Source organism: Sinocyclocheilus rhinocerous, unplaced genomic scaffold, assembly GCF_001515625.1.
Source record: "Sinocyclocheilus rhinocerous isolate Xijiao unplaced genomic scaffold, SAMN03320098_v1.1 scaffold5644, whole genome shotgun sequence".
NCBI lineage: Eukaryota > Metazoa > Chordata > Actinopteri > Cypriniformes > Cyprinidae > Sinocyclocheilus > Sinocyclocheilus rhinocerous.
Window position 1 is genome coordinate 19,281 of NW_015640515.1, and position 6,973 is coordinate 26,253.

General features: G+C 35.4%; 1 long non-coding RNA gene across 1 annotated transcript; it reads right to left on the minus strand.

The window, feature by feature from the left end:
* Positions 1-3,247: 3,247 nt before the first annotated feature.
* Positions 3,248-5,822, minus strand: LOC107753369 (uncharacterized). The gene is made up of 3 exons (XR_001641459.1): positions 5,344-5,822; positions 4,837-5,176; positions 3,248-3,474 (listed from the first exon to the last, which is right to left on the minus strand). It is a non-coding gene; the product is annotated as an uncharacterized LOC107753369 (long non-coding RNA).
* Positions 5,823-6,973: the final 1,151 nt, after the last annotated feature.

The window sequence follows — 6,973 nt, forward strand, 5'->3', positions numbered from 1 at the left end:
TCTGACCCTCCCCCCCCCCCCCATTTTTTTGTGAAATATGAACCCCCCCCCCATATTATTATTAACAGAGAGTACGAAAGCTATAAATTAACAGAATACGAAAGCTGAAAATTGCTGTTTCTTATCAGAAGTAACAAAGCACAAAGCTTATTGTGATTATTGGAAGGGAATCTGTCTCTGTTCTTTCTTTAGAGCTGCTCCCTGTGTTCAGTGGCCTATTTATCGGAGCCCACAACAGACATTTCCATGAGCGAGATCACCTCCTTCACAAATCCCTCAAGCACCCACAGCTATTTTAGACAGCAGTCATGTGCACATGAGCACAAAACACACAGCTGCATTTGGGTGTCATCTCAAGGTCTTCAGAATAAAGATGTGAAATAAACCCATATTTTTGGGGAGCCTTCTGTGTGAGTGCAAACCAGAGCTGGAATGTTGGAAATATCAATACCGGTAATCAGGACCTAGTAGCAATACTGTGATTAAAACCAGAACTGTTTTTATCCATACTTTCCAGTATTGAAGAAAATAAAAGTATTTAAAATAAACATGTTATCTTGAATTTTTATTATATATTAAACTCATCTAATGTATTCTGAGATTGCCTTCTCTGAGGATACATGCAATGCAGCCTTAAAATCTGGTTAAAATTAAGCAGCCTAGGAGGCAACATAATTAAATTACCTACATTTACACACCAAAAGCAAAATTAATAAGCTATAGGAAATGCAAATTCACGTCCGTACAATAGAGAGCTGCCATTCTGGATAAAAGAAGAACAGGATACAGGAGAAGCAAGGGCAAAACTCATTTCAGTAATAAACTTTAAAAAAAACTAAATACGGATGTCACCAAATCAGCAGCGTAGATGGACATGTGAAGCTCAAATTTTATTTGCTGGTACAACAATTCAACATTCATTGCAGAAAAAAGTTTTTTGGCAAGTAAATGTTCTTATTTGATGTGAGTAACACCATAAGAATCCATTGTTTCTATTCAGAAACTTTACGCTAAATATTTGCATTTGGTGTGAAAGGGCCTTTGCTACATCCATACTTTTTGGAACATAGCAACAGCCTAATTGAAAAATTTATTACATTTAGATTTTTGCAGATGAATTTATTCAACTTTTGATAAGAAAGAATTGCCTAATAAAGCTAAAAATCAAACTTAGCTCTCTGCTCTTTCTATTTGTTTTTCAAACAACAAATTATTACCAACAAGCTCATTGCTGACATCAGAACAGTTAAGCAGGCGAAGAAACGCTCCACTATGCTTCTCTGACACATTTTGCTACTAATCTAGAGATAACAATGCTGGTAACTAGTTACTAAAAGTGGAAAACTATGAAAGTGGGGCAGGGTTTCCCATACATTGACTTATTTGTGGCGGTCCGCCACAATATCAACACTGACCGCCACAAAGATTTTCCAAAATGCACTGCACGTTTCAAAATCAAAACGCGGCACTGGTGTTTTTATATAAAAGTATCTTTTTTTAAGGGAACCGATTGTCTTCAGAAAAGTTTTGATGTCATTTTCATTTAATCTTTCCTATAATGCCTGATAAAGTAGCATTCATGAACGCAGCTCTGTTTTGATTACAGCCGTGACCGGGGAAACCGCCGTTTCTGCCGCTCTGAAAGCGCCTCCTGCTGGCAGAGAATGAATTTGCACTTTCAATAAGCCCATCTGCTGTTTTATATTTACATTATACAGTATACATATATATTTCCCCAAGGGGAAGTGCTGCCACACATAGACTGTAAGTCTGTGGGAAACACTGTGGGGTATTAACCAACAGAATGGATGGCTGTTATTTCAGAGTGTAAGAGTAGCTGGCTCATGAGGCCCTGCTGTTGCATACTGCAAATGAGAACTACCCACAGGTCTCAACGTGCCTACAGGGTAGGCCTGGGCGATAAAACGGTATCGATGGTACACCATCATCGATAGAAAATTTTTTTAATATATTGCACGATAGTTTCACGCTTTTTCCATTTAAAGGCGCGTGTTATGAGTGACAAGTAGAGAGCCAACAGAACACACAAACACACGCCGAAATGAGTGTCGTGCCTGCCTGTGATGAGGAGACTGTGAATTAAAAAAAAGGGAATATTAGTCGAATTTAAAATAAAAATTTGCATTCAAATGAAAAAACAGTATATTTGAATTTTAGGTGTGCGTCAGGGAGCCTTATCAGTGGCGCACGAGATGCGGTGAGGATGATGTTGTTGCATTTTAATGTTTTTGTTAGTCTATATCCAGTTGAAACCACAAGAAGCGCCGCTGCTGCATTTCCCATTCCAAATATTAGAGAACTATAGAAGCTCAATGCGGAGAAGATATTCGTTAGGTTAAATCCAAAACCAAGCCATTCACACAGAACTGATATTCGACGCATTCTTGAGACGCACAACTATGACTGTTGCACTCGCGTCTCGCACAAGAGTTGAATAGAAAGCCATGTAAAGTTAAAAGAGGTTCAACTTTTAGAAAACATGTCTCGAGAATTTGTGGGGGTTTTATTCCATTAAAACTGCGTCTCATATGTTTTTACATTCAATCGTGTGATCGGCGCTTTGGCTATTTGTATTAAGCTATGCATATATACATGATGCTGTTTTGTTCATTATTGTTTATGCAATTTACGAAATCATATTTGATTTATAACTATTAGTTTAGACGTTATGTACTTTTTGGTAGACAGACGTTATTCTCATTGCATTGAATAAACCGTTTAATGAGGTGCATTATTTTGCTCATTGCACCCTCTTGTGGCCTCAGGAGACAGGCCAATTGTTTCCTTAATACTCATTTAATCTGCATATAAAATATAAGAAAGGAGATATTTGTTTACATTTTATTCTATTTTGTTTTATTTGTTATTTTGTTTGTTAAGACTAAAATAAGTTGTTGTTTGTCTTAATAAATTGGGTAAATTAAAAATACAGTGGTTAAATTTAAACCTTTTTTCTACTGCTCGCCATTTAAGAAAGGTTATAAAAAAATTGTCAATAATTATCGATACCGAACGATATGAAACATTATATCGTGATAATTTTTTTTTGTTATATCGCCCAGCCCTACTACAGGGTGACAAACTGTACTGTATATTACATTTACATACACTGAAAAATGTGCACCTACTAAAATTGTTAATGTTATTAATCTTCAAACCTGCAAATGGACTACTGCAAGCCACAGTATAGTAATCTTTGTAAAACAGAACACAAACTCCTTCCACATTCATGTGTATAGCCTGCCACAAAATAATGTTTTGCCTTGTAAACTTTAAGTAGCTTGGTATTTATACAATGTATTATTATTGTGTGGCCACAATAATAAAATGCTATTGAGTGTTAAGTCTGTGGTTCACACTTACTGCCATGACCAGTTCAAAAGGATGTTTGTACACCCTCACTGGGGACTGATACTTCTGCACCATGGTGGAGCCTACAATGGTGCTGACAACCTAAAAAGAAAAAAAGCCAGGAAAGCAATCAAACATTCCATCTTATGTAATAAACCCAGCAGATTTGGCCTGATTTCTCAGAATTAGTAATATTACATAATACACGTAAACAAGCACAGCATGTGGAAACACACCCATTTCTATAAGCAAATACCTACATTTGAGCAAAGAATGCAAGAATCTTAATCTTTAATATGTAATGAACAAATTGTCTAGTGGCATGTTGGAAGGTAAGGAATTTCAGAAATGTCCAGTTCAGGCAATTTTATGTTGATTTTGTTGCCTGATTTTACAAACAGATGTCAGAATAAGAAAATACTTTTTTGTATTTATGATAATAAATACAAAAAAGATTTATGTTGTAGACACAGAGCAATACAAACTATACTCTAACTTGAAACTAAATGCTTTTAAATTTTGATAACTTTTTTTATGTCCGTCCCAGTAACAAACCAAGTTAAATGTTATAACCGCAATCCTACCTGCCCAATGCCAACACAAACGGACTTGTGATTTGTTATTTCTATGGCATGTACTATGTGGATATCTTATTGGGCATGTAGGAAATACTTCCCTGAATCAAGGTACATCGTGCTTTACAGATAAAAATGGAAGCGTACAAAACTGGTAATTCAAGATTTAAAAAACACGCTACCCAATGATGAACTAGAACAGCTATATTACTGTCAATAATATCATACACCATACAAACACAGTGATCAATAACTGCTGCGATCACTAAGAAATAAAACCCATTCGTGTGAGTTACACTGACGTTAAACTGGATGAATCTGTTTATACTAGCATGTTCTGGGTGTGATCTGTGTAAAACAAAATGACAGCGACATAAAATAATCATGACTCAACGTGCGTTGTCTAAACCGAGAAACAATTTGTCATTATAGCATGTCAGCCATAAAACTGTCTCTTTAAATAATTGTAATGTCTGCTTATTTCTCCACATTTAAAACTTGTATATTATGAATAACATGTCTCAGCTCTGTAGCTAACGCAATTAGCCGGTTAGCACACCCAATACCGTCTCTTAACGTCCCTCACTTTAAACTCAAACACAAAACTCCTTTTATTTTATTCCTTAAATATGTGTTATTTAATACCTCTATAATTTAATATATCGTTATTAAAACAAGGCACATACATTCATTAACGTTTATTATGGGAGACGGATAACGTGCTAACTGTTTTAGCAAACAGAATTAACCAGTTTAGCGGTGATCTGCCAGTTGAAAATAACATTATTAAATTTTTACATTGTTCAAACAATATCTATTTCCATACGCATGTTGTAGCAGTGATTGAAGCTGTTTGTTTTTTGTCAACGTATTTTGTAAATGTACTTACTGAAACAAAATATGAGGAACTGAAAACAGATTAATTCGTAGCAGAAGATAAAGCAGTCCTTATGAATGTGAAAGATGTTCTGTAGGTTCTAGATGTTAGGATTTGTGGGTTCTGAAATATCCATAACTGAGGTGATCTCTCTGAGACCAAGTCCAGACTCACGGATCCACTGCTGCTGAATCTGCCCCATCATACACTGACTGGCCGCAGTGAAGAGAAAAACACTGCTCCGCCTCCTTGTCTCAGTATTTTTCCGAACAGTCTAGTTTTCTGTAGTTGTCATCGCCACCACGCGGCTGACCGATAAACAAACACCACAAGAAAATTCACCTCCGCAAACCTAGAACACATTCATGCATAGTTAACCATTTTTGGTTCCCAGAACGTTCTGAGAACGTTAGTTTTTTGTTCCCAGAATGTTCCCTTGTTGGTTTTATTTTTACAGACATTAAAAATGAATAACATTTATTTGACTTTAACTAGGATAACATTACATTCATTTCTTACCACTGAATTAGCGATGATGTGCTTCTCTTTTTTTGGTCAGTAAACAAAAAACTTCTGGGTTAACATCATGTTCTCTTCAATTAGACGTATCAAATCTTTCTGAAATCCCAATATTTACTCTCTTGTAAATATTAATTATAAGTAATTATTCAATAAAGAGATCAATAAACGAATGTTAGTCAGTCAGTGAAACAAAATGACCATTACATTTTAAATTAAGCGCGTGCGCGTCTTTCCGTGGAAGACAGGAAAAAGCGCGTGCTGGAGAAGAGCGCGCAGAGAGGGGCTGCGTTGAGAAATCGCGTTTACATACAAAACGCCTATTTGACGGCGTTTTAAACAATATTAGCGCCGTCAAATATGCCGTCCTGATAGCAGACGCCGTAAAAAATGCGCGTAAACCGTAAAAAACTCCGTGTTTCGGCTTGCCACAGGACGCGGTAAAAACGCCTTCTGATTGCACAACAGCGTGCGTTATTTACGGCGTTTTCCTTGTAGAATAATGAGTCTCGCCTGCTGATTTCCACAGCCAGTAATATTGAACTGTTCTCACCCAATCAATGATGAACAGAACCAGACCAGACTAATTTACCACAGATCGTTTTAGCAGAACAAGTGCCTGATAGGAAATATTAAGTAATTTTTGTATATTTTCATCTCTAAAAATATTGAACATAGGCCGATTCCACGTCTTTATCATACTTTAATGTAATTGTTAATTACATGGACAGCACTTTAGCATACAAACCCCTTGTTTATATATAATTTATTACACAAATACCTTTTATGTATATAAATAAGTACTGGTTTATAATATTCAATTAGCTTTGAGTAATTTAATTTCCAATACAAGAAATCGTTCATGCTAACGGAAGTCAGAGAGTGTGTAAAAGCCGTGCAGCTACAGAAGTTGGAGGCAACGGTCCTTAGCCTTTTTGTTATAGAGTGTTTGACCCCTATACCGCCACGACCGCTGGTTCGAGTCCCGCTCCAAACAGATTCTGGTATACGGGGAGCTTGTTTGCTGTTTAACAAACAAATATACGGTGACACATTGCTGCCACACATATTATTTTTTCCACTCACGTCATAATAACTACATGTTACGTCGTTAAAACGACATAATTATCTCCTTAAAACGACATGTTTCTTTCTCGTAATAACGACATGTCAGAAAAACAATATGATTTTCCCGTTATAGATTACATTATGTGAGCGAGCTAACCCAGGTGAAAAAGACGTAGTATTAAATGTATTAAATTCAAGTAGTATGTTTATAATACATTTGTATTCCCAACATGCTTATTTGAATTGCAATAAAAATATATTGAATTGCATTTTAATATATTTCTAAAAAGTATACTAGAAGTACTTTTGTATTAAATATATGCTTAGTTATACTTCTAAGAAATATGCTAAATAGAAGCATACTTTTAATGTATTTATAAAAAGTATACTAGAAATACTTTGGTAATAAATATATGCTTAGTTACACTTTTAAGGAATATGCTAAACACAAGCACACTATTAGTATATTTCTAAAAAGTATAGTAGAAATACTATGTTAATAAATATATTTTTAGTTACACTTTTAAGGGATATACTAAACACAAGCATACATTTTAGTGAC